This window comes from Sander vitreus, chromosome 3, assembly GCF_031162955.1.
Source record: "Sander vitreus isolate 19-12246 chromosome 3, sanVit1, whole genome shotgun sequence".
NCBI lineage: Eukaryota > Metazoa > Chordata > Actinopteri > Perciformes > Percidae > Sander > Sander vitreus.
The window spans coordinates 32,605,915-32,633,786 of NC_135857.1; the positions used below are offsets into that span (position 1 = coordinate 32,605,915).

At 44.9% G+C, this 27,872-nt stretch overlaps 1 long non-coding RNA gene, 3 other non-coding genes and 1 pseudogene across 4 annotated transcripts; all 5 read left to right on the forward strand.

Moving 5' to 3' along the window:
- The first annotated feature begins 281 nt into the window (after positions 1-281).
- On the forward strand, positions 282-27,291 carry LOC144515871 (uncharacterized). Its single transcript, XR_013501781.1, has 4 exons — positions 282-1,869; positions 1,947-2,161; positions 26,035-26,076; positions 26,181-27,291. It is a non-coding gene; the product is annotated as an uncharacterized LOC144515871 (long non-coding RNA).
- Positions 14,504-14,706, forward strand: LOC144516037 (U2 spliceosomal RNA; annotated as a pseudogene).
- On the forward strand, positions 15,695-15,858 carry LOC144516049 (U1 spliceosomal RNA). The gene has a single exon (XR_013501807.1). It is a non-coding gene; the product is annotated as a U1 spliceosomal RNA (small nuclear RNA).
- LOC144516035 (U2 spliceosomal RNA) lies at positions 18,349-18,539 on the forward strand. Its single transcript, XR_013501794.1, has one exon. It is a non-coding gene; the product is annotated as a U2 spliceosomal RNA (small nuclear RNA).
- On the forward strand, positions 19,525-19,688 carry LOC144516028 (U1 spliceosomal RNA). Its single transcript, XR_013501787.1, has one exon. It is a non-coding gene; the product is annotated as a U1 spliceosomal RNA (small nuclear RNA).
- Positions 27,292-27,872: the final 581 nt, after the last annotated feature.

Sequence of the window (27,872 nt, forward strand, 5' to 3'; positions counted from 1 at the left end):
CTACAGGCTGATGTCCCACTGTGTTGGCGCGTACCTTTTGTCCATCTTGACTCTCTGGACCACGGCGGCGTCTGCAAGGTCATCCCTCTTTGTACGGCAGTACAATGTGTTGCCCCAGTGTAGGGCTGCACGATTATGGCCAAAATGATAATCACGATTATTTTGATCGATATATTGATCATGATTAATTATGACGATTATTTGTTGATTTTAACCAAAACAAATGTTATTGTCTCACAGGCTGATTATAACTGCTTTCACATCCATATTGTGCTACATTCCTCCTTTTGTTGAAGGATACTATGAAGGAGCCATTTCAGCTGTTGTGCGACCACTTTCCAAACATGCGCGTTTGCCGTGAAAAGACATAGGCAACGCAATTTCACGTTCACGTTAACGGCGCATGTTAAAATCTGGTGCCAATAGGGCACCGGTGCCTGATATCTACTGGACGAAATAGCGACACGGATTACGGTGCCTCATTACAGTGCCACTTAAATGTCTGCGTTGCGCTCTGATGCTCCAAAACAGACGTCAGAGGCACCAGAAACATCGCTGCATGTCACACTAGTAAACACTAATAACACGTTACACAGCAGGTAACGTTAGCCTACCATTAGCTACAGTAGTAACTGGATTAAACACGGCTAAAATGCTGACAGCTAAATGGTGTAGTGTGACTATATTTCACTGTAGAGGATTCCAACAGCGGGACGTACAACAGTCTGCCCCTAAAGCTATGAGCTAACAGACACAAACTAGCACTGGTCACTGCTGTTGTCTGAAAAACAACACAGACGGGACAAAATGTTGCGTTTACTGGTAAACTGGTAAACCTTGTGACGACTTATGACCGACTGCTATCTGTTTCCTCACGTTACTCTGTCCTCTGTGACTGTCAACATCTAAACTAAGCAGCACGGTGCAGGGAGCAACTCTGATTGGCTCATGGAGGCACGTGATCAGAGAGTGGTTTACGGCGCTTTGGAAAAAAACAACTTTGAAACAGAGCGTTCTATGAACGGAATGAAGCATTTTAAATATTGCTCGATCACATGAATTTGATCGTGATTAAAATTTGATTAATTGTGCAGCCCTACCCCAGCGTGTGCGGTACAGATGGGGGTATTTCTCTGGCTGCTTGTCGTGCTCCTCCACCGCATTCCAGGAGTCGAGGACCCTGTTCCTTTGCTCAGTGTTGAGGAGCAGCTTCTGGTCCGTCAGGCCGACCTCCACCCATGCAGCACAGAATGCCTCCAGCTTCTGAAACCTGGGCAGAGGATTGTCACTGCAGACATCCTCCTGTAAAACAGACACACACACACACACACATGGACACAGAGAGAAAAGTAGGTAAGTCCCAATGCATACAATGGCTTGTTTTTCAGCGGTCACATTTATCACTGTATTCTCTTCTATCAGACAAGTAGGTACTCTATTCACAAAGGCAGGAGGGTTGACCGTAGCAGTCTCACTGCTGGTCAGTGTGATGCGGGGCTCGACAGCAGGATGGTCCTCGTCGCTCTGGTATGCCTCGTCTGCTTCAGCGTCTTGGTCAGCCTGCCCAGGCTGAATTACCTCCTCCTCCTCTGGCCCAGGACCGTCGTTGACGATGCCCTCGAGAGAGAAGGACCCCCACGTGCTCTGGCTGAAAAGATATTCGAGCCCAAGCAGCTTGTCTGACTGGACGTTGGAAGTGGCCCTGAACTTCTCTTCCACCGTCTCACCAAACAGCTGCTGGCAGCGGGAGTTGAGGTGGTCAATGAGCTGCGCAGAGTAGACTCGGTGGTGCCGGCCTCTGCCCCCAAACACGGCGTCCAAGCTGTGGTCGGAGTTTCACCTGCCGATTCTACTGATGAGGTAGACCTGGTAAGGCTGTGCCAGTAAGGTATTATCGGAATGATACAAAAAGGGATATGTGTTAAACAAGTATTTTCCCCCCTTAGATTACCTGGAATCATATGGGGCAGCAACTTGTGGAACCCCTCCAGGCTGTTGCTCCCACGCAGGCCCTTGTTATACGGCAGGTCTACACCGTTCATGGTCGTGGTGCGGGCAACCCGGTACATGGCCATGCCTGGTGGGTCCTGGATGCATTCCAGGTGTCACTGCTGGCTGGCCCACCTCATCAATGGCTGCTGTAAACACACAAACATGCATGGTGAGCTGTTGTCATTTTGCACATATTGACATTGTGTGTGTGTATGCATGCATATGTATGTGCGTGCTTGTGAGGTGTTGTAGTTACCTCTTTGTCAAGAATGTACTTGCTTGAGCGACTAGGAGGTGATGTCGCTCTCCTTCATCAGCAGCCATTGCTTGACAGAAACGTGAGCCTCCTGCGCCATCTTCCGATCTTGCTCACTCCCAGCTCGAAGGTCTGCCTGGTGGTGTTTGTGCTGGCTGTTCCACTGCCACATCTCGAGGAAAGTAAAGGACCTGAAGCGGCCCATGCCGTAAATGGCCCTGTTGATGTTTATCTCGAGGTGGCAGGAGACTGGTGGGAAGAGCTGTACGTACTTCAGCAGTCTGTCCTTCACCCTCTCGTCATTGATGACCGCACGCCTCTCCGGCTGACAGCTCTCTTTGATGTGCTGGTCGATGAGACTGAAATACATACACATATCGTAGGTAGTTTCAGTAAAGGGAAACTGTACATGGTTCGGTTTTCTGGGAAATGCTTACTATTTGACGTATCCCACGTTGTTCTCCACCAGCCACCTGAAGGTCCTGCCAGTGTAGCGGCCAAATATCAACACCAGGTACTGTGCCTCAGTAGGCCTCTCCAGCCCACAGCGCCTTTTTGCTGAAGGCAAAACATTTTATGACCTTAATGAACAAGAAAGCAAAAGCTCTAGTGCACCACATTAGGTTATCATTGCTTGTAGTATAAATACAATGCCAAGATGTTACCTTCCTTGAAGGCAGTCTTGGGATCCCTCAGCCTGTGGTCCCACAAACTGACTTCTTCCCTGCTGGGCCTTGGTTTCCTTTGAGGCATTGAGCAGACATTGTTGTTGCCTCTCTGCCGGCAGGCTGGTGTCAACAATTCGGAGGGCTGGCAGCAAAGTATCCATGTCCTGAAATTGGCTATAGACTATTATCAGTACCTGATATTGGCAACAGACTTATCAGTATCATGATCATTGTAACCATTGCAATAGTCACTATTATTAGACAAATGGAGACAAAAGTAATATCATTGAGACTAGAATTAAAAATATACAATTGGCAAATATAACGCGTATTAAAATTTATACAAACGAGGTGAATAGTCTATTTATTTTATTTTTTTTGTTGCAAATGTCTCGGGGCCAAATCGCAGACACACTGGCCATTTATCAATCTAACGTAGAAACCAGCGCAGATAGGAGCGCAGAAATCCTCTTACGACAGGCGTCACGTGTGATTCATGAAACGTTTGTATCACACCAATCAGAGCGTAAGAATGGTCGTACATTGATAAATGCAGCGGCTGGAAACGATCGTAATTTAAATATCACGCCCCAATATATTCTGGGTTTTGAGGCCTCGCCCCTACAATTTACAACATGGTGAGTCGTAATCCAGCTAAGAAGCATCACTTTTCGGAGGTGGAGATTGAAACCCTGATGTCTCAGGTTCATTTGCACTTACGTTTGTAGATTTGGCAGCCTGAAAACTGGTATTAAAGGCTGTAGAAAGAATGGGGTATGGAAAGAGATCACTGATGCAGTCAACAGTGTTGCCGTAGTAAATCAGACTCCAGCTGAAGTTTATTTAATTCATACATCCTTGACATATGTATGCTATAGTCCTAATAGTAACATACAGGCTTATATTGCAATCTCTTAGGCCTACATGGTTTACGTATATTTAAATAAACACACAGTAGCTGAGTTTATGCAGTCTTTTATTTTACTCGTTTTTTTTCATGAGTCAGAGCTGTGAGGGAGAGCGCGTGTCCTCCGCCCCCCCGTGCAGGACCACCACCCCGACCCTGTCTCCTGACAGCAGAGGGGCTGGAAAAACAAGCCGAAATAATTCGGTCAATGGCAGAAATAAATTGTTCACTTGTGGCCGTTAACGACACTTTAAAAGAGAAACGAAAACCTGAAGAATAAATAATAATGTTGTGCATCGTCATGTTTCCTGTATTGAGTAGGCTATCATTGCCAAACATAACACTATACCTTTTAAAAGCGAGGAATAATATCCTGTCTCATTCGTATAGCCCCAGTTGGGGCTGTGCTGGACACTGCTCTCTGGGCATCGGCTCATCTGGCTCCAGAACCCCACAGGCTAAAACAATGTTGCAGACTTTTTCTGCTGTGTATAGTAGGGTCCCCCCCCCCGCGGATGCAAGACCATGAGCTGTCTGCCCTTAATCAATCTGATGGGGCGCTGGAACGTGGCCCGTGCGCATAGACCTAGATGTGCACTGTTGTACCTGCGAATAGAGATCTTTTAAAAGAGCCAGATCTGCCATTGCTGATAAGTGATCAACTGATGACTTCTCCTTCTCCTGTTAAACTTTTTATATGCTGCACCGCAAGTCCACACTGACTCGAAAACTTGGGTACACAAGTTCAGACCAGACATGAGATTTTATCGCAGCCTATGCTCACGTTCAAATTGATAAATCCCTTGCTTTGCGTAGGAATCGGCGTACGGCCGTCCTATGCCTGTTTTTGGTCGTATGCACGTTTCATAAATGAGGGCCACTGACTTGAGTTGCAGCTTGAAAGATTGCTTATGTCACTCGACAGGAAAACAATATAAATATAGCCACGGTGTATACATTTTTAACGAAAATAAACTTTATAGTGTGGATTCAACAAAACTCCCATGATTTAAAAACCATGACTCAATTATGCTAAAAAGCTTAATTTAAAAATAAAAAGGTTATATCTTGTTGATAAATCAAAAAGGTTATAGCGCTAGAATATGATCGTTGTAGGTAAATGCAGGACAAAATCTACCATTATAGCATCAAGTTCACTTATGATCTCCATTATTCAGTGATGAGCAAGCTCAATCACCTACGTCACTACTCAGCGACTAACATTACAATCTAGATCTAGTTAAGACTGAATGCCCACATCAATCAAATAAACCTGTTGATATCAAATAAATCATGTAGTTGATATTTTAAGTGTGTCCATCTTGGCTGTTCTGGGGTGATTTGAGAGGAGAGCTAGTGGTACCTAGCAGCATCTAGCGGTAGCTAACTCTACGTTAGCTGTATGGACAGATATGCTATAGCAGTAACTTTTCATCATAACAAAATCATCGGTCCCTCTAAACTTAAACATAAGCCGTTTTCTATATCCTCACACATTACTTTAAATTAATCCAGATTCCTTCTCCGGGAACCATCACCTTATCGTGGTGGAGAGGTTTGTGTGTCCCTATGAACCTGAGGGCTGTGTTGTCTGGAGCTTTGTGCTCCTGGTAGGGTCTCCCAAGGCAAAGTGGTCTCAGGTGAGGGGCCAGACAAAGAATGGTTCAAAAATCCTATGAAAAATCGAGGAAGGGATGAAGTGACCCTGCCCGGAGGAAGCCCGGGGCCCCCGTCTGGAGCCAGGCCCAGATGGAGGGCTCGTCAGCGAGCGTCTGGTGGCCGGGTTTGCCACGGAGCCCGGCCGGGCACAGCCCAAAAAAGCTACGTGGCGGACATCCCTCCATCCCATGGGCCCACCACCTGTGGGAGGAACCGCCGGAACTTGTGCGGGAGGTGGAGCGCTACCGGTTAGATCTGGTGGGGCTTACCTCTACGCACAGTCTTGGTTCTGGAACCATACTCCTGGATAGGGGTTGGACTCTTTTCTTCTCCGGAGTTGCCCAGGGTGTGAGGCGCCGGGCGGGTGTGGGGATACTCACAAGCCCCCGGCTGAGCGCCGCTACGTTGGAGTTTAACCCGGTGGACGAGAGGGTCGCCTCCCTACGCCTGCGGGTTGTGGGGGAAAACTCTGACTGTTGTTTGTGCATATGCACCAAACAAGAGTTCAGAGTATTCGGCCTTCTTGGAGACCTTGAGTGGAGTCCTGCATGGGGCTCCAGTCAGGGACTCCATAGTTCTGCTGGGGGACTTCAACGCGCACGTGGGTAATGATGGAGACACATGGAGAGGCGTGATTGGCCTGATCTAAACCAGAGTGGTTGTTTGTTGTTGGACTTCTGTGCTAGTCATGGATTGTATATAACGAACACCATGTTCGAACATAGGGATGCTCATAAGTGTACTTGGTACCAGAGCACCCTAGGCCAAAGGTCAATGATCGATTTTATAATCGTTTCATCTGATCTGAGGCCATATGTTTTGGACACTCGGGTGAAGAGAGGAGCGGAGCTGTCAACCGATCACCATCTGGTGGTGAGTTGGGTCAGGGGGTGGGGGAAGACTCTGGACAGACCTGGTAAGCCCAAACGGGTAGTGCGGGTAAATTGGGAACGTCTGGAGGAGGCCCCTGTCCGACAGACTTTCAACTCACACCTCTGGCGGAGCTTTTTGTCTATCCCTGTGGAGGCTGGGGGCATTGAACCCGAGTGGACAATGTTCAAAGTTTCCATTGCTGAAGCTGCGGTGAGGAGCTGTGGTCTTAGGGTCTTAGGTGCCTCAAGGGGCGGTAACCCACGAACACCGTGGTGGACACCGGTGGTCAGGGAAGCCGTCCGACTGAAGAAGGAGTCTTTCCGGGATATGTTATCCCAGACGACTCCGGAGGCAGTTGCAAGGTACCGAAGGGCCCGAAGGGCTGCAGCCTCTGCCGTGAAAGAGGCAAAGCAAGGGAACCATCCAAGCTGTGTACAGTAAGGATGGGATGCAGTTGACCTCAACTGAGGAGGTAATAGGGCGGTGGAAGGAGCACTTTGAGGAACTCCTAAATCCGACTAATACGCCCTCTATGGTAGAGGCAGAGCTGGAGGATGAGGGGGGATTGGCATCAATTTCCCTGGTGGAGGTTGCTGAGGTAGTTAAACAACTCCACAGTGGCAAAGCCCCAGGAATTGATGAGATCCGTCCAGAAATGCTTAAAGCTCTGGGTGTGGAGGGGTTGTCTTGGTTGACACGCCTCTTCAACATTGCGTGGAAGTCTGGGACGGTGCCTAAGGAGTGGCAGACCGGGGTGGTGGTTCCCCTTTTTAAAAAGGGGGACCAGAGGGTGTGTGCCAATTACAGGGGTATCACACTTCTCAGCCTCCCGGTAAAGTCTACTCAAGGTGCTGGAAAGGAGGGGTTCGGTCGATAGTCGAATCTCAGGTTGAAGAGGAACAATGCGGATTCCGTCCTGGTCGTGGAACAACGGACCAGATCTTTACTCGCAAGGATCCTGGAGGGAGCCTGGGAGTATGCCCAACCAGTCTACATGTGTTTTGTGGATCTGGAGAAGGCGTATGACCGGGTGCCCGGGAGATACTGTGGGAGGTGCTGCGGGAGTGCGGGGTGAGGGGGTCCCTTCTCAGGGCCATCCGATCTCTGTACGACCAAAGCGAGAGCTGTGTCCGGGTTCTCGGCAGTAAGTCGGACTCGTTTCAGGTGAGAGTTGGCCTCCGCCAGAGCTGCACTTTGTCACCAATCCTGTTTGTAGTATTTATGGACAGGATATCGAGCGTAGTCGGGGGTGGAGAGGGTTTGCAGTTCGGTGGGCTGGGGATCTCATCGCTGCTTTTGCAGATGATGTGGTCCTGATGGCATCATCGGCCTGTGACCTTCAGCACTCACTGGATCGGTTCGCAGCCGAGTGTGAAGCGGCTGGGATGAGGATCAGCACCTCTAAATCGGAGGCCATGGTTCTCAGCAGGAAACCGATGGAGTGCCTTCTCCAGGTAGGGAATGAGTCCTTACCCCAAGTGAAGGAGTTCAAGTACCTTGGGGTCTTGTTCGCGAGTGAGGGACAATGGAGCGGGAGATTGGTCGGAGAATCGGCACAGCAGGTGCGGTATTACATTCAATTTATCGCACCGTTGTGACGAAAAAGAGAGCTGAGCCAGAAGGCAAAGCTCTCAATCTACCGGTCAGTTTTTGTTCCTACCCTCACCTATGGTCATGAAGGCTGGGTCATGACCGAAAGAACAAGATCCAGGGTACAAGCGGCTGAAATGGGTTTCCTCAGGAGGGTAGCTGGCGTCTCCCTTAGAGATAGGGTGAGAAGTTATCCGTGAGGAGCTCGGAGTAGAGCCGCTGCTCCTTTGCGTCGAAAGGAGCCAGTTGAGGTGGTTCGGGCATCTGGTAAGGATGCCCCCTGGGCGCCTCCCTAGGGAGGTGTTCCAGGCACGTCCAGCTGGGAGGAGGCCTCGGGGGAGACCCAGGACTAGGTGGAGGGACTATATCTCTAACCTGGCCTGGGAACGCCTCGGGATCCCCCAGTTGGAGCTGGTTAATGTGGCCCGGGAAAGGGAAGTTTGGGGTCCCCTGCTGGAGCTGCTACCCCCGCGACCCGACCCCGGATAAGCGGATGAAGATGGATGGATGGATGGATGGATGGATGGATAATCCAGATTCAGTGAATCGTCCTCCTAATGAATGAGAAAGTAGTCTGGGTAAATGTTTTAATAAAGTGTTGTTCACAGTCCAGACCAATAGGTGGCGGTGTGTCAGTTGACCATCGGCAGAAAACAAAGACAGGAAGTAGTGGTAATGTGAGGAATAAAAGTGTGTTTTCATTCTTTTCTCTGAACTTTAAATGTGGATGAAACTACTTTTGGTAGCAGTATGATTTAGTTTGGTCTTATTTGAACTTGCTGTTGGGCTGTTACTCATTTGTTGGAGTCAAAGACATTCAACTGGTGACTTTAGCTTCTGATTTGGGGATACAGCATTGCATGATGGGATATGTGGCCATTATTCTCAAGTAACATCATTTTTGTCGGTCTTAGTACAAACACAAGCACAAGTTTGTTATAATTATCGCCACAAACCATCACCAGTTTTACATGAACTCAAATGTACGTTGTTCCTGTTTAATATGGTGACCAAAACTGTTGTAAGTTTGTAGTTAATTACCCGACCCATAGGTGAGACGTACCGTGCGGAGAATGTGGTCCTCTCTGCCGACCCATTGTCAGTATCGCTTCTCGGCCTTTTGGTTAAGACTGCGATCACCTCCGGTTAATCGGGAAACTCTGCCTGTTTGTGGCCTTGTTTTCTCTGTTTTTGGAGGATATTGTTACATATTGTTTGAAATTGTTAAAATTCCTTGTAATTTGCTCATTCACAAAGGTAAGTAAGTTGCTTAAAACTTTATTTTTGACCTCAAATAGGTCAGTTGAGTGGGGTCTCCATCATGTCAGCCAGCCATGCTGGCATGCGGAGGCACCACAGCGTCCGTTTCACTTTTAAAGACAAAGATGGCAGTCCATTGGTGATGTCAAGGCTTGACTTCTCCAGGAAGCTAATACAGAGAACGTTACTTTTCCCACCAGAAGATATAAATTGTATTGTTACCCTGCCTTTTAACAAAGGTTTTGATGTAAGCTTTCGCTCTGCCAGTGTTCTCAGAGACTTCTGGAACAGATATGAAAATGAAAAACACCAGTTTTCCACTTTCAATGTTGAGAAACTGACTGACAATGCCTTTAAAACAGTCATTGTCAGAATGTTCAATGAGACAGTGAATGCGGATGACATTTGTTTGTGGCTGGGGAGATATTGCACTGTGAAAGGCCAGGCTACCAAGGTGAGAGATGAGGATGGAATCTGGAATTGCGCGTGGAGGGTGCCCATACACCAAGGCCAGGACCCTCAGGGCTTCCAGGGCCTGAAACATCTGCCATCAATGATAGTTCTCGGTAACAACAGAGGCTACATCCACTACCAGGGACAGCCCAAGCTCTGCCGCAAGTGTGGTGAGCATGGGCACCTGGCAGAAGCATGTCAACAGATAATTTGTGGGAAATGTAGAGAAATTGGGCATACCTTTGAGGAGTGTACCAATGGCAGGAAGTGTAATCTTTGTGGAGAAACAAACCACCTCTTCAGAGATTGCCCAAAGTCTTTTGCCAACAAACTGAAAGCAGCAAAGTAGTCGCAAAGGAACAAAATGGCGGACCAGGTGAACCATTTAGAGAGCTGTTTGAAGAAGCCGAGCTGGAAAATTCAAATCTCCCTCCAAATCCTGTGATTGGAGAACAAGAAATGGGTGACAGGGGAGAGGAGGAGGGGCCTGTAACTGCCCAGTCAGAGGAGAGTGGTGAGAAAGATGGGGCAGTGTAGGCAGAAGGCGGAGCTAGTCTAGAACATGAAAGTGACCAGTCACAAGGCAATAGCAAGGATGCCTCCCTCCCCAATGCCCAGCCGGCCAAAAGGCCTTTATCAGAAACGTCCTCTGAGTCTCCTGGAGTCGCAGAGAAGAGGGGAAGAGCTGGCAACTCCTCAGACAGTTTATCTGTGGGGGAGCCCAGAGTCTTCCCCCCCCAATTCCCCAAATGAGGTATCTTTCCTAAACATAGCTCTGCAATCAACCCCAAAGGACTCAAACTTAAATGCAACCTTGCAACAAAGGCCCACCCCCAGAGTCCAACCGGGAAATGAAGCTCAAACCCTTCCCTTTTCACCAATAGGAGTGAAGGAAGAGCTCCATTCACAAGCCATTGACTAACTGCCTCTTTTAAGACATTTTAACATTGCAATTCACCTCTTAGTCCTTTAAAATGTCATACTTGTTATTTATAATCATACTCATGACACTTACCTTCTCAACCATAAATGTGAGAAGTGTGAAGTCGAGAGTTGGAGCCAAGACTGTTTTATCCTTTCTTAACTCTTTGAAGTCGGATGTGTTTTTAATACAGGAGTGTGGCCTGCCGTTTTTAAACCATTAAAGAGATTGGGAGGAGTTATGGCAACAAACATTGATATGGAGCGGATCAAATCAGAACAAAAATGATGGCGTGGCCATTCTAATCAAAAAAACCCTAGTCTTGGTGAAGGGTAGCACAGTGGTGAGAGATGGCCGGGCACTTTTAGCACACTTGACTTTTATGGGAAGAGATTTTAACGTCTTAAATATTTATGGTTTTAATGATAAAAATGACAGGTATGACCTTTTAGAAGACCTGCAGTTCCACATGCTAGGTAGGGCACCACTAGTTGTAGGGGGGAGATTTTAATTGTATTCTAAGCAGGAATGACAGGAAAGGAGCAGGGGAAGATTTTAAAATTGACAAAACATCGGTTTTATTACAGGACATATGCAAAGATTTTAAACTTCTCGACTGTTTTAGAACCATGCATCCCAGAGAGCAAGGCTTCACCTGGTTCAGTGGTGATGGCACCAGAGCCTCTCGCATAGATTACATTCTATCACGCGATTGACCACCAATGGATGCCAGATTGGAACCCGTTTTCTTTTCAGACCACGCAATGCTTTCCTGCACCCTCTCACTGTCTTCTGAGGTGATATTAGGAAGTGGTCTGTGGAAGCTCAACTGTTCCCTTTTAGAGGATAGGGAGTTAGTTAGTCAGTATCGGGAACAGTACCTCGAGTGGCAGACCCTTCAAGACTTTTACGATACACGTGCACATTGGTGGGAAATGGTAAAAAGACGGACCCAGACCTTCTTTAGACAGGCAGGTAAGAGAAAGAAAGATAGGGACGACAGACGCATGTTGGGACTGCAAAAACGACTCCAGAGGTATTTTAAACTAAACCAACAAGGGATGGATCTAAATGAAGACATGAAACAAATTAAAAGAGAGATGTCCCTTTTAGCAGAAATTAAAAGCAAGGGTGTCATTTTAAGAAGCAAAGAAAAAAGAAATAGAGGAAGGGGAAAAGTGTACAAGATACTTCTTTTAAGAAAATAGTAAATAAAGGAGGGGGGCATTTTAAGCTTAAAAAAAAGAAAATGGCTGCACTGCTACAACAACAGAGGAAATCAAAGACACAATTGAAAACTTTTATACAGAACTATATAGAGAAAAACTGGTTCAACGAGACAGCATGATGGAAGTTTTAAATTTCATTGAGCAAACGGTAGACGACACAGTGCTTTTAACCCAGGATTTTACCATTCTAGAGTTAAATGAATGCATCAAGAGTTTTAGAACAGGGAAGTCCCCAGGAGAAGACGGACTTCCCTTAGAATTTTATTTAACATTTTGGGACATTTTAGCACCTGACTTGCTTGATGTTTTTAGTGATTTTGAAAAACTTGAACAACTTCCTGACAGCTTTAGAGTAGGGATAGTGACCCTCCTTTACAAAGACAAAGACAAGACTGACCTGAGAAATTGGAGACCCATCACACTTTTAAATTTTGACTGTAAACTTTTTTAGTAAACTTTTAGCATCACGCACGTCTTTGTTTTTTAGAAGGGCTGATCCACCCGGATCAAGCCTGTGCCATACCAGGGAGGAAGATCACCGACAGCCTCGTACTGATCCGAGACACCATCTGTTATGCGAGAGACAGAAACATCCGGCTAGTAGTCCTAAATTTAGATTTTGAGAAAGCTTTTGATCGGGTCTCGCACCAATACCTTTTCCAGGTACTGCGAAAAATGGGTTTCCCAAGAAGGTTTATAGCCTGGGTGGGATTGCTGTACCGGGGTATTACCAGCAAATTCCTTGTTAACGGGAATCTGACAAAAGCAGTCAATATCAACTGCGGTGTCCGTCAGGGGTGTCCGTTATCTGCCCTCCTTTATGTTATTTGCATCGAGCCACTGGCACAGATCTTGAGAAGGGACAAACAAATCACTGGGGTAGTAGTGCCAGGGAGCGGGGGACTTGCGACAAAGTGCATTTTATATATGGACGATATTAACATTTTATGCACTGACCTTTTATCTGTCAACAGGACTCTAGACTTGACCGACTGGTTTGGGCGGGCTTCTGGGTCAAAACTAAATAGAAGCAAGACCCTAGCCCATTTTTATGGACCGTGGACAGCGACTGAGATGACAGGACTCCCCCTGACTGTGACCCAGACCGACCAAAAAATACTTGGGGTCAAATTTGATAGGGAGGGGGGAGGGAAAACAAATTGGCCAGACATGGTAGGGAAAGTTAGGCAGAGACTAGGGTACTGGAGACTTAGAGGACTGACACTAGAAGGAAAGGTTTTAATCATCAAGGCAGTGATTTTACCTTTGCTTTTACTCATCAGCTCTGTTTTTATCCCACCCAGAAAAGTGATTTTAGACCTGGAACGAGCCATCTTTTATTTCCTGTGGGGGTCCAAGTGGGAACGGTTGCAGAGAAGCGTGATGAAGAAGCCAAAGGAGAAAGGAGGGAAAGGAGTGCCGGACCTGTTATTGTTTTTAGGGAGCAGATTTACAGCTATACACATAACAGCAGCCACAGCCCCATCCAGAAATACTAAGACAGCAGCTATGGCACGGTTCTGGATGGGGTCATATCTCAGAAGACTGAAGATTTTACCCTCTGATCTTAAAGTACCTGTGTCTTTTATCCTGCCGCCAACCTATGCTTTTATCCAGACCTTTTTAAAACGTTTTCACCTTGAGCAAGAAGATGTGTGTGTCTTAACAAATCATCGCTCTCTCATTTCAGTTGTGCAGGAGCGGGAACCAGTGAGTCCAGTGCGTGGGCTGGCATTTGGAGAGCCCTCAACTGTTTGGCGCAACACGAACCATTCGGCTCTCCCAAACAGACTCCGGGACCTGTCATGGATGGTGGCTCATGAGATCCTCCCGGTCAGGTCCGTCATGCACTCCCGGGGCATGTCAGCGCACTCAACCTGCCCCCGACCAGGTTGTGGCGAGCCTGAGTCGGTGAGGCATTTGCTCTGGGAGTGCAGCGCTGCCGTAGACCAGTGGGCAATGGCCGGCTCCTTGCAATTCCCGTACTTACCAGCAAGGGAGGTCCTCACAGCACAGCTAGTGCTGTATGGGGTGAGCCCAAAGAAACAGATGCCAGCACGTGACTTTGCAAATCAGTGGCTCACCCTGGCCGCCATCAAAGACGCCATTTGGACCTCCAGAAACTTGCTGGTAAGAAAGCACATGCAGATCCCCCCCCGCAGCTGTGATCAAGATGGCTGCAGCAACGGCCCAAATGGCCCGAGCTGCAAGCGGCAGGCCAAGGACACAGCTGCAAAGAAGAATCGCCTCTGTGCCCATTCGGACGAAGGAGCCGGAGCCACACAAAAAAAGGTCAAAGCAGCGGCGGCCTGACTCTCCGGGTGAGGCAGGTGGGAAGGAGCAACAAGGGGAGGGTCTCCTCTGAGCACCGTAACAGGATCCCGAGAGACTCAAACGGTATTAACATTGTTAGAGACTCACTGCGCTCCTGCACAACTGATATTTGAAGAGAGCTTTTAAGCCAATGCCGTCTCTCTTAAGACTTTTAATATGGACACTAAACACAATATGAAATGCACAAGATGACAACTTTTTATGTTTACCTGAAATTTATGAAAACAACTCTTACCTGTATTATGTCTGAAAACAACTGCTTTTATTGTACTACACCTGTTTTAAATAGTTTTACAGAGTAACTTATTTATTTATCACGTTGTATCTTAAATGGTAACTGAAATTTTGTGAATTGTGTGAAGACCTTATGAAATGTGTCTTGAACTTGTGTCAATAATAATAAATAAAAATCTGTTCTTATCAGTTTAATATCTGATACGTCCCCTACCCGGGGACCATATATTAAATTGATTTTTGGAACTGGGAGATGGAATAGGGGCTTGCTCCGTCCACTCCACGCATCGACCTGGTATTGCAGTACCTCCAGGAACGGTGCACCCCCCCTCTCAATGTCTAACATCAATCTCAGTCACATCTTGTTGTTGTTGTTGTGGGTATGTTTTATTATATAAGTGTAATATAAGTGCTCTGGTGCTGTTATTGTTTGAAGAGCAGGAGGTTGTAAAGCGGAGACATGTTTTTAATGCCTGTCGCTGTAAAATGAATCAAACCAGTAACTGTTGAGAGAGGCGAGGAGATTGTTAAAAGAAATGTGCTGTTCTTTGCACTCACTGCTTGTAGATTATTGATCTTGGTAGATCCTCAAACTTGATGTTGTTGGTTAGTTTTATTTCACTGTAGTTTTGAAAAGAACTGTCGGTTCAGTCTGATAATTAGGTTAGATCATTCCCCAAAAGTGAGAATCCTTTCTGCATAATTTCTGCTGCTGTTTCCCAGTCGGCTTTCTGCTGACATTAAAAAGGCATATGCACTTCATTTGCTGTTATCTAAGTTATTTCTTCTTGCTGTATACGTTGCATAGACACAAGAACAGAGATGAATATTTAATAGTGTTGTTCACACTCCAGACCAATAGGTGGCGGTGGGTCAGTTGCCCCCCAGAAACTAACAAAGACAGGAAGTAGTTGTAATGTGAGGAAACAGAACTGTGTTTTTTACTCTTTTCTCTGAATTTCAAACGTGGATCAAACTACTTTTTGTTGCAGTATGATTCAGCTTGTTCCTATTTAAACTCTCTGTTGGGCTGTTCCTAGTTTGTTGGAGTTAAATACATAAAACGGGTGACTTTTGAGTCTGCTTTTGATTTGAAGATACAGCATTGCATTATGGGAAATATAAATACGTCATTTCTCAAGTGAAGTGTAAATAATCTTTGTTAGCCGTAGAACAAACATGTTTCTTCTGTATTTAAATCCTGTAGATTGTCATGCCTTTTATAGTCTCTGATTTTGGTAATTTGTATATTGTCAGCACCTTTAGTCAGCATGGTGTTTCTGTGAAAGACTCCCCTGACTCTGACGTGTACAACTCATACTTACCTGGCAGGGGAGATACCATGATCAAGAAGGTGGTTCACCCAGGGCGAGGCTTGGCCATTGCACTCCGGCTGAGCTGACCTCTGCGAATTCCCCAAATGTGGGAATCTCGACTGCATAATTTGTGATAGTGGGGGACTGCGTTCGCGCTCTCCCCTGATTACATGTTAAATGAAAATATACATCACAATCAGATGGACTGACACTATTAACACAGCAAAACAAGTTCCTGTAATGTTATTAATATATTCTCACACATTACCGGCGATTTGATTTCGCCCTGCAGCTCAGGCTGGAAACTTTTTTCTATCCTACCGTTACAAATCTGCGGGGCTCAATCACAAACTGGCTTAACCACATGGCGCGTTTTTGGCGGGTGTCACTACCTGATGTGAGTCGAGTGCAGATGTGTGTTGCGCATGCTCAGATTTAAACGGTTTACAGCATAACACCAAGGGATCCAGATCCAGCAAACGTTTTAGCTATCTTTGATGTTTGATTGCCAACGTTGGCTCAAAACGCCATTCAAGTGACAGCCTTTGTTGTGTTTGATTGCTAACTTGTAGCCCGCAATGAACGAACTTCGTTATGTAGGTCCATTTTTATTGTATTGACATTACAGAAGTCTCTCGTTAGCAGGTTCTTGTAGGCTACTTCAGCCTCTAATCTAGAACTGACATCAGGGATCATGCCGTGAAAATGTGATGCCTTACGCCAAATAATAAATTACTGCTAAGTAATGTACCTACAAAGAATTTCTAATAAGGGAAGAAGTTCCACTCTCTCGTTATTTCCGGCTTCTGAACTGGTTGCAGTTCCACCAGAGTTCCATATGAGGGCGCTCACAGGCCAGTGCAGAATGAATGGGACTCTATGGAGCTATACCCCTCAAAATCCACTTTTCTCAGGATATCATTTTTTGTCTAGTAATTTGAATGTTGCATTCGGAAGGGGAGGCTAAGAAAATACACACTGCTGGGTGTTAGATTTTTTTTAAAGTGGCTTTTTTTGTTCTAAAAAGCCTTTTAAAATGTCAATGACGTCGTACACATATACGGCCAGAGATACTGCTTTACGGCAAGCTCTGAGTCGCTTCCTTTGTTCTCTCGAAGCATCGACAACACAGCTGACAGGTTAGGCTCTCCCTGTTAATACACGTGCTAGAAAGAGGTTTGCTAATGTTTTAAAGACCACACCGAAATATTCACTCTGACATTTTGGTTCTGCTTCGGATGCCGTCAAGCGGGATCTCCGATCGTAATCAGTCCTTCACTGACCAATCAGCATTCATTAGCAGAATGCTAGCGTGTTATGGGCAACAACGACTCAACCTGTAAGAAATCGAAAGGACACAAGTACTCGTTCATTCAACTTTTGACTTATAATCCATGTTGAACTTGCAACAACTACAATCAAATCTGAGATTTCTCAACGACAATCAGGCGAAAGAGACACATTTAGCCGTCTAGCTCCATAGGGTCCCATTCATTTTGCACTGGACCGTGATCACCCCCAGTGGAACTGCAACCAAAGTAGGTACAATGGGGCTGAATAGGGAGTGGAACGGCTTTCTGTAGACGGGCTTTAGTACCCATCTCATTAATCTGTGGCTAACAGCAACAGATCTGCGTGAAGTTGCAAAGTGATTCATGCGCAACTCACATCTGCCCTCGACTCACATTGGGTAGTGACAGCGGGTTTAACACAATGACGACAGAGATGCGACTGCAAGCAGCTTCTTGTTTACATTCAACATGGCGGCCACCAAAGCGCAGAAACCCGTTGATGACGCTGCTGTTTTAAAACATTTCAAAGGCAAGTTTTCTCAGAAAACAGAACATAAACTTGCCCTGAAACAATTCCTACAAAAGGATGTGTTTGCCTTCCTACCGACCGGCTTTGGTAAAAGCCTAATTTACCAGCTAGCCCCACTGGTGGCCGAAAGAATGGAGCTCAGCTCAAACCCCGTTGTTATACTCTGATTGGTTGAAGGACTATCCAATTGCGTACAGAGTCATTTGAACTATGCCCATTGATCACGTCTCTTGTGCAGTAGAAAACACAGAGCAGACTCCCCAGACTAATGTTGCTTAAAAGATTGAGCTTGGTCTGGTGATAGCCAGACTAACAGAAGCACATAGCTAAATGTTTAACAAAGTGTTGTTCACAGTCCAGACCAATAGGTGGCGGTGTGTCAGTTGACCATCGGCAGAAAACAAAGACAGGAAGTAGTGGTAATGTGAGAAATAAAAGTGTGTTTTCATTCTTTTCTCTGAACTTTAAATGTGGATCAAACTACTTTTGGTAGCAGTATGATTTAGTTTAGTCTTATGTGACCACAAACAAAGTTCCCTCACAGGAAAAAATGTGTTATTTTGATTTGGGGATACAGCATTGCATGATGGGATATGTGCCCATTTTTCTCAAGTAACCTGTAGGCTAAATAAGTCAGTCTTAGTACAAACACAAGCACAAGTTTGTTATAAATATCGCCACAAACCATCACCAGTTTTACATGACCTCAAATGTACGTTGTTCCTGTTTTAATATGGTGACCAAAACTGTTGTAAGTTTGTAGTTAATTACCCGACCCATAGGTGAGACGTACCGTGCGGAGAATGTGGTCCTCTCTGCCGACCCATTGTCAGTATCGCTTCTCGGCCTTTTGGCTAAGATCAAGTGTAGTATCTGTTCTTATCAGTTTAATATCTGATACGTCCCCTACCCGGGGACCATATATTAAATTGATTTTTGGAACTGGGAGATGGAATAGGGGCTTGCTCCGTCCACTCCACGCATCGACCTGGTATTGCAGTACCTCCAGGAACGGTGCACCCCCCTCTCAATGTTTAACATCAATCTCAGTCACATCTTGTTGTTGTTGTTGTGGGTATGTTTTATTATATAAGTGTAATATAAGTGCTCTGGTGCTGTTATTGTTTGAAGAGCAGGAGGTTGTAAAGCGGAGACATGTTTTTAATGCCTGTCTCTGTAAAATGAATCAAACCAGTAACTGTTGAGAGAGGCGAGGAGATTGTTAAAAGAAATGTGCTGTTCTTTGCACTCACTGCTTGTAGATTATTGATCTTGGTAGATCCTCAAACTTGATGTTGTTGGTTAGTTTTATTTCACTGTAATTTTGAAAATAACTGTCGGTTCAGTCTGATAATTAGGTTAGATCATTCCCCAAAAGTGAGAATCCTTTCTGCATAATTTCTGCTGCTGTTTCCCAGTCGGCTTTCTGCTGACATTAAAAAGGCATATGCACTTCATTTGCTGTTATCTAAGTTATTTCTTCTCGCTGTATACGTTGCATAGACACAAGAACAGAGATGAATGTTTAATAGTGTTGTTCACACTCCAGACCAATAGGTGGGCGGGTGGGTCAGTTGCCCCCCAGAAACTAACAAAGACAGGAAGTAGTTGTAATGTGAGGAAACAGAACTGTGTTTTACTCTTTTCTCTGAATTTCAAACGTGGATCAAACTACTTTTTGTTGCAGTATGATTCAGCTTGTTCCTATTTAAACTCTCTGTTGGGCTGTTCCTAGTTTGTTGGAGTTAAATACATAAAACGGGTGACTTGAGTTGGCTTGTGATTTGAAGATACAGCATTGCATTATGGGAAATATAAAGACGTTATTTCTCAAGTGAAGTGTAAATAATCTTTGTTAGCCTTAGAACAAACATGTTTCTTCTGTATTTAAATCCTGTAGATTGTCATGCCTTTTATAGTCTCTGATTTTGGTAATTTGTATATTGTCAGCACCTTTAGTCAGCATGGTGTTTCTGTGAAAGACTCCCCTGACTCTGACGTGTACAACTCATACTTACCTGGCAGGGGAGATACCATGATCAAGAAGGTGGTTCACCCAGGGCGAGGCTTGGCCATTGCACTCCGGCTGAGCTGACCTCTGCGAATTCCCCAAATGTGGGAATCTCGACTGCATAATTTCTGGTAGTGGGGGACTGCGTTCGCGCTCTCCCCTGATTACATGTTAAATGAAAATATAACTTACATCATGAACAGCTGAAACTCTTAGGAGAGGCTGAAATACATAGTCAAGCAGCTGTGGTACAGTGTAGCTAAGGGTTATATATTTACTGTTGTGGTGCTGAAGAAGATTCAGTGTGTACCAGCTGCAGTTATGTCTTATGTCCACTAGAGACTGTTGGAGCGCCATTGTTTTTTAAATTGAAGACAACAGCACACACTAACCACAGAGAGATCTTTCATGAACCGTCTTTTGAGTGCTAACTGATAATAATCAGTTGTATTTTAACGTGGAAACTGTTTCACCCCTTTTAAATCTAAATTTATTTTTTCCAGTTAAGAAAGCTTCAGTAGCTTGCTAGCGTTCTTATGATGCTTTCTTTGTTTTTTTCTCGGTCTTTGTTATTTGTAGGGATGTAACGATACACTCAACTCACGAGTCAATACAATTCACGATTTTATGTTCAATAGGGGTGTAACGGTACACAAAAGTCACGGTTCGGTTTATTTACAGTAAGGGGAAAAAAATGCAAAACTCCTAACAACTAAAGTAAAGAAGCAAAACAAATTTGCTTGTTTATTATGAACTTTTGTAAGTAACAATCAGTTTACAATTAGAGATGTACCAGTATCGGCTCCGATACTGCCTAAAACGCTGGTATTGGGAAGTACTGGAGTTTATGCACCGATCCGATACCACGTAATAAAGCCCTAAAGAAAATCTACATTATCTATGTGTCGAGGTTACTGGCAGACGCCGCTCCATGCTCCCGTGAATTTGCGCGACCGTTGGACATCGCAAACCGTCACTATTGAAAAAGGAACTCTCTGCTGAGTTCATTGATAACAATCATTGACACAATAGTTTACGTCAAACGGTTCAAAAGTCATAAAAAGGGGGTGTGGCCTGAGTAAGTGGGCGTGGTTAAAGTATAGGGGGCGGCTTAGTTTCACATGTAGACCACACATAAGTTTCATGTAAATCTGATGATGTTTGTCATAAGGCTGATATCCTGTTGCCGGCAGGGGGCGCTATGACCAAAAGTCAGTTTTTGCCTATAGTTGTCCTCAGGCCTGGACCCTTGTCAGTCGTGAGAAATTTCGGGCCGATATGACAATGTACACTCTAGTTACAGCATCTTCTTCGTTCATCGATAAATGCCCAAAATGGCCGCCACGCTCACACCGGTTGACAAAAAGTCTTGATTTTAATAACTTTTTATTGTTGAGGTGTTGAGAAGGCACAGACCAAATTTGAAGTTTATCGGATGAAATCTCTAGGAGGAGTTTGTTGAAGTATAGCAGCTTGACTTTTAGGTCTACTTGCTGTTGCCACTAGGGGGCGCTATGACTTTGAGTCAATATCGGTTGTCCTCAGAGATAGTCTTATGAATCATGAAAAGTTTCGAGCCAATTGGGCAATGTACACTTGAGTTACACCCACTTCCTGTTTCGTTGGCAAAACGCACAAAATGGCCGCCCTGCCACGGCCATGCCCTATGACGAAAAGTTTTTTCTTTTAATAACTTTTAATTTTTAAGGTCTTAAGATGGCACAGACCAAATTTGAAGTCCATCAAATGAAATCTCTAGGAGGAGTTCGTTAAAGTACAACGTGGAAATGGCCACAATCGCACTAATTTCGAACTTTGAATTCAAAATGGCGGACTTCCTGTTAATATTAATGGACAACACATCCGGTTCGGCGAAGTGCTGCAAATGCGGAAGTTCCTTAAACCTGCCTTCTATCTGAATTCCAGCAGGGGGCGATACGTGCGATTGCAAAAGGTCTGTTTCTGTAGAAGTCTATTGGTGTTTTTCCGTTACATGGTACCTGCTCGACTCGGCTCGACCGCGGTGCCCTGTCCTTTTAGTACTGCCTCATGCGTGAGCTCAGTTGGTAGAGCGGGCGCCCATATATAGAGGTTTACTCCTCGATGCAGAGGGGCCGGGTTTGACTCCGACCTGCGGCCCTTTGCTGCATGCCATTTCCTTCTTTGAAACCTCATACAGGTTTTTTTTTATGTGCTGCTGAAAACTGATTATAGTCAAGGAAGATGCCAGGAGACCCCAGGAAGAGTCGCTACTGTTATAATGCAGTAGCTAATGGGATCTAAAAATAACAATTTTTCTAGCAACATAATTGATGTGTTCAGACAGGTACCTAGTGTGTGTGTGTATGTATATATGTGTGTGTGTGGAGAGAGAGAGAGAGAGAGAGAGAGATATTTGAATGTTTGTATACTCACTTGCTGGTGAGGATGGCAGGGACCAAAGCTTGATGAGCCTCTCTAAGTTAAGACAAAATGGCAAAATCCCAGCGACCCACTGTGACACACAAAGACACATCTCTGAAAAAGAGCTGTGGTGTTGGGAGAACCCTTGACATAGCCAGAAAGTTCTGGTGGGTAAAACCACATTCGGTCAGACTTAATCGCCCGTCTTTTTCTCAAAAGACCGGTGATGTCACTGTACATTTAGAGCGGGGTGAACAGCCCTCTTTCTGGGTCCTCTTTTCAACCAGGAAATGTGGGCAGATGGGATGCCATTGGGGTTTATCCAACCCTCTAGCTCCACCTGCAACACACAACGCATACAAAACATTTGGATATTACTGTGAACAAATTAATGGTAAAAAATAAAACCAATAAAAAAACAAACATGTTAACCAAATTGTTCATTTACATTGTTTGCATATAATGTGCATCACTTACAGGGGAGTCACTCGGGGGGGATTCCATGGGACAATCATGACCCTTGTCTGTGGGTCAGACAGCAGCCTCAGGCTGTGTGGTCTTGCCTATGGGCAGGGGACCCTAGGACTGGGAATCCAGAGGCTGACTGCTAGTCTTGCCCAAACAAAATGACCCCAAGAATGTACCAAACAAAGTAGTTTTGTACTATTTACTATTCTGCTCTTCCTGTTTCATATAAAATAATCAAATCAACACTTACTTGCTCTTTATCCTTGATATTTTTTGGAATGTCTTCATTTGGACGCTGGTGATGTGCGTCACCGGTGTGTTTAGCCTTCTTACAGAATTGGAGGCCTTCTGTATTCGTTCCCTCTGCTCCGCGCTGTAATCTGCTGACCTGTCTTTTTGTTCGTTATACTGACTGTAGAGCTCCCACATCTCCTGAAAGGTGCGATCCTCGAACCCTCTCTGTCCGTAGATGCACCTATCGATGTCACCTCTACTCGGTGCTTGTCAAGGACACTGGAATCGTAAACATAAACTTAGTACCGTCAGCATTAATATGACTGTAATTGTGATAATAGTAAAGAAACGTTGTAAAGATGAATAAAGACTGATGTATTACAGATTATGTCGAAAGCTGCTTTGTGGCTGTGGGCTGCTGTATTTGTTCCTTTCTTTGGTGAGTAGATGGTGGGTGTAGTGTCTGAGTGCTGTTTAACTGAGGTTGCTAGTGATCTCCCTGGTTAGTTGGGGAGTATGCCAGCTGGACTGAGCAACTCGTCCTTCCATCGGTGCACTCATTTGTTTTTTTGCCTTTTTTATTTTCGAGGTAACCCTGGGTGGAGACATGTTTCTCTGGTGGGGGTAAGCATTTCAGGGCTTGGCCATATGGTTGAGTGTCACTGAAGTTCTGCTTTTAAAGACGCCCCGAAGATATTCAGGCTTTAGTAAAAGTTAGGCAGGTACTAGGGGGGTTGCTTTTAATTGTCAGTGCACTCAGGGGCTCAGTGCTCTATTTGTGCAATTGTAGGAATGTGTCCATGAGCCTAACTTTGTTACACAGCTTTCGTTTTCCCAATTGGGGGTGTTCTGTGACATGACTACCAGCAGGTTTTATTTACGTTTTTACGCAATTACCAGATAACGGAAACACTACGTCTTTTGCAGCAGCACCGTGGCTGCGCTTGGCTCTTAGCACCGCCCAAGACGAGCAAGTTTTTCTGCCATCCCGGAATGCTGTGTGGACTGGCCAGATCCTCCTCCGCAGCGCTGTGAAGGAGGGTCTGGCAAAGCGAGACTAGTCGAAAGGCAAACAAATCAGACAGTGGGCAGAGAGGGGAATCAAGAGTCCAAAAATCAAGGGTTCAATGCAGCAGGTCAGGCAAAAACGCGAATCAAATGCTGGAAAGCTAGGCTGTGAACACTAGACAATCTGGAGAGTAAATGAAACCAGACATTAACCAATACAAATACTGAGGGACTGATTAGCGAATGAGCTGCAGGTGAGGAGGTGGCCAAGTGAAGGAAATGATTTGATTAAAGGTGTTAAGCGAGAATTACACTGGACGCATCCAAGGTGGCGCGCGCCGTTGTGACGTAAAAATGACGTAATATCCTGCCAGTATATGCCAATATCCTGTCGCGCACAGCTCTTTCTTTTTTCAGCGGCGCAAGACAAAGCGGAAACGGGAGGCCTGAATGAGTTCACCGAAAACCGGATGCCAGGACTCTCAGTGACTGCAAGTCTCTCTTGTAAACTTACTGGGTTAAAATGAGTTATTTTATGGTGAATGAAAGGCTTGATCCGACGAAGTAGCTCATCCAATCAAATCGAAGCATTGACGGCAATGCTGCTGCCAGTTCTGCCGTTGTTTACTTTTTTCTTCTTCTTCTAGTCCGTAGAAAGAGCAACGTCGGTAGTCTTTGCTCATTAGCGCCACCGCTGTTCAGGAGAAGACTGCAACTAGTGTCGCGAGCACCAGTGCGGGTATAAATAGTCACGGCGATCCCATGACGTCACATTTGTACGCGCCAGCTGGGCTGCGTCCATAATTCTCGCCTTAGGCAGTGGCAGGATCTGGAATAGACCTTTTTCACAGCAGACTGTTTTTCACTGTTGACATGTCATAGTAGGAAAAGCACAGGTGTATTCAAACCATTAATGATGGCTGCATTCCACTTAGGAGAGGCCCTGGTATTGTCAGTGTTGGGGAGTAACGGAATACATGTACCGGCGTTACGTATTCAGAATACAAATTATGAGTAACTGTATTCTGTTAGTTACAATTTAAATAGTTGGTATTTAGAATACAGTCACATTGTTGAAATCAATGGATTACATGACGATACTTCTCTGTTTCACGAGTTTATTCACTCTTGCGACTCCATGCATTTCCCAGAAGCCCCAATATGAAAACGAAAAAATGAGCTATTTGCGTGATCGTTGATAGAGGTAGAGATGGAGCCGGAACAACAGAGCCAGGGCAGGAATGCGTTTCTATCTTGGAAATTCAAACAGCATTTCACATTAAAGAAAGAGAAGGGAGAACGAAATATAACTGTGCACTGCAGTGCAACTTCTGCTTGCCAGCAACCAACTTCCTTTCAGCGTCCAAATTCCTCCACCTCCAACCTGAAGAAGCATCTTAAAGTAAGGTATTTTTAGCCAAGGGTAGTCGTCTGCTGTAGTTTTACTGGTCACCTTGCTATTTTATAGTTGACGTGTGACTTTACATTCTCCTACGTGCTGATTTACTAACCCCAGAGCCGTTGAAAGACTAGCCCCGTTTGACATGTTAGCTAACGTGAGCTAAAATTAGCTCATGGTAGCTTAGACTGCGGTTAGATTTTTGGAGTATGCAGTTCGGGACTACAAATACAAAAGTCTGTCTGCTTGTTTAGGTACACATTCAGCCAGTTGGAACAGAAGACCACACCAGAATAGGCCTGTTTAGTAAGCTGTATGTGATGGCCGCATTCCTACTTATAAAATGCAATTCAATGTGGAAGTAATCCATGTATTCAGAATACGTTACTTAGATTGAGTAACGTAACGGAATACATTACAAATTACATTTTTGGGCATGTATTCTGTACTCTGTAACGGAATACGTTTTGAAAGTATCCTTCCCAACACTGGGTATTGTGTATGCTGACTCGCTGAAATAGCTTACTGGGACACTTGATGGAACTGAGCCATCGTTAAGGTTATCAATTTCAGCTGTGCTTTTCCTACTATGACAAGTCCAAATGTCTGCTGTGAAAAAGGTCCATGGACATATACACATCATATTTCCTTCATTTTGTGTACAACATAAGAGGATGAAACTGTTCAAATATCATCCTTCTAGACTACTCAATATCTGAGATATGATTGCTTCTTTTCTAAATGGTTTTACATTAAAGAACATTTGGTAAAAATCCACTTTTTCTGATCATTTTACAGTATTTATTCATCAGTGGGGAAAAGGTATTTGTTTTACTGGTTGTCCCTCCAGAAGATTCCTTAGTTTTTCTTTTTGTGTCCCCTTCCCTGTGTTCCTGTCTCTCTTGGTTTGTTTTGTCTGTTGGCATGGACGTGATCTCCCTTCGGTCCTCCTACTGGCTCCCTGCTCTGCTCGTCATACTCGCCTGCCTCTCACCAGCCCATCAGCCATTCATCGTCAAATTGTTGTTCAACCTCAGAGGTAGCTACACATCAAGGCCAATTCAATATATTATAAGTTCTAGTGTTTTGCTTCCTCATGCTTGTATATGCCTTCTAACCTGTTTTATTTATTCTGTGTCCCAGGTTCACCACTTGCCTGCCTGCTACACCCGCTTGCCACATTTCCCCCACATTCACTGCTCACGTCAGCTTCAATCACCATCACTCCTGCTGTTCTGGGATTCCCCTACCAAGTCAACAGTCTCCTCTGTTACAATAAATGACTCTTTTCTTACCAGCATCATACTCTCTGTCTTCCGTTTGGGTCCAACTCGTGTTCATATCAGAACAATCTGGCCGTGTCATCCCATATGCGTAAACATGGTCTTAAATGAAGGAAACTGTTTTCATGTCCTAAAAAAACCCCCAAAATTAACAACTCTTCATATGACAAAATCACAAGAACAAACAGGTTCTGTCCCCACTCCACTCAAGGTTGACTCATGCGGGTATACTAACTTAACAGGACCCAATTTTGTTATTTTAACATCAACCTGCCAAAGGGGCTAATAACGTAAATTATTGCTATTGTTTTTAATGGGAACCTGAAAACTTAATGTAGTACTGTGTAAGTAATGTGTGTGTTTTGATGTTACCCCTGTACTGGACTTCATAAATGTCCAAAAGTTGAATTGGTTCACCCAGGGTGAAGCTTAGCCATTGCACTCCGGCGGAGCTGACATCTGCTGTGTGCAGAACGGAAGTGCAAGTGACCCTGCACGCCATAGGCTTAGAGGAAAAATCAACACCTCTGATGTCACTGACCCAAATACTAATTTGCAGATGCCTTCCCCCAGGTGTCTTGGACCAGGAACTCCAAGGAATTGACAGCGCACATGCCTCTGACATCAAAACAAACAAAACCGTGACCTGTGTCAAGAATTAAAGGTATACATCTTGTATTATTGCACATCACTGATCCAAAGTTGCTGTTAATATTAAAACAACTTTTATAGTTGCAATGGCACATCACAATTTCATAGCTGCATCAAGCATAAGCCCCTGCATTCATTTTAATGACTTTTAGTCTTAGTTGCACACTAAAGTCCCACCTGGTATGCTTTTGCATGGCTTTGTCATGTCAACAGAATTAATGATTCAATGTATTTATTGTAATACCTTTGCTATATTTGACTGATTATATTAAGTGTGTGTATGAACAAAAGCTATTCAAACATCATGCCATGTAATTCTTTTGCTCCTTTTCTTTTAATAAAGTAGCTGGATTTATCAAATGCATGCTTCTGTGAGCACTATTTTTCCCCCCTAGAAACCACTTATTCATGTGCCTCTTATGGCACTTAACGGTTTTTCCCCAGAAGCAATTTATTCATAAGGCCCTTATGACTTAACTGGGGACATTTTGAAAAGTGTGATGCACATTTAAAGGCATTTATTCCTCTATAGGCCCCATGTCTTCACTTTAAATTATTCTGGGACTTATGTTGACCCTTAATTTCTGATAACTGTAGGCTCTGTTATTGATGAATCCATTTACAGACACTCCACGACTGTAGCACTGACCAATTTTATTCAGTACCACAGCAAACTTGCCAGTATAAGTTAAAGAGCAATGTTGACACCAGAACACAGTAAACAGCTGATGACAGTCTTCACTCTCTGGACCACCGCGGCGCCTGCAAGGTCATCCCTCTTTGTACGGCAGTACAATGTGTTGCCCCAGTGTGTGCGGTACAGCTGGTGGTATTTCTCTGGCTGCTTGTCGTGCTCCTCCACCGCATTCCAGGAGTCGAGAACCCTGTTCCTTTGCTCAGT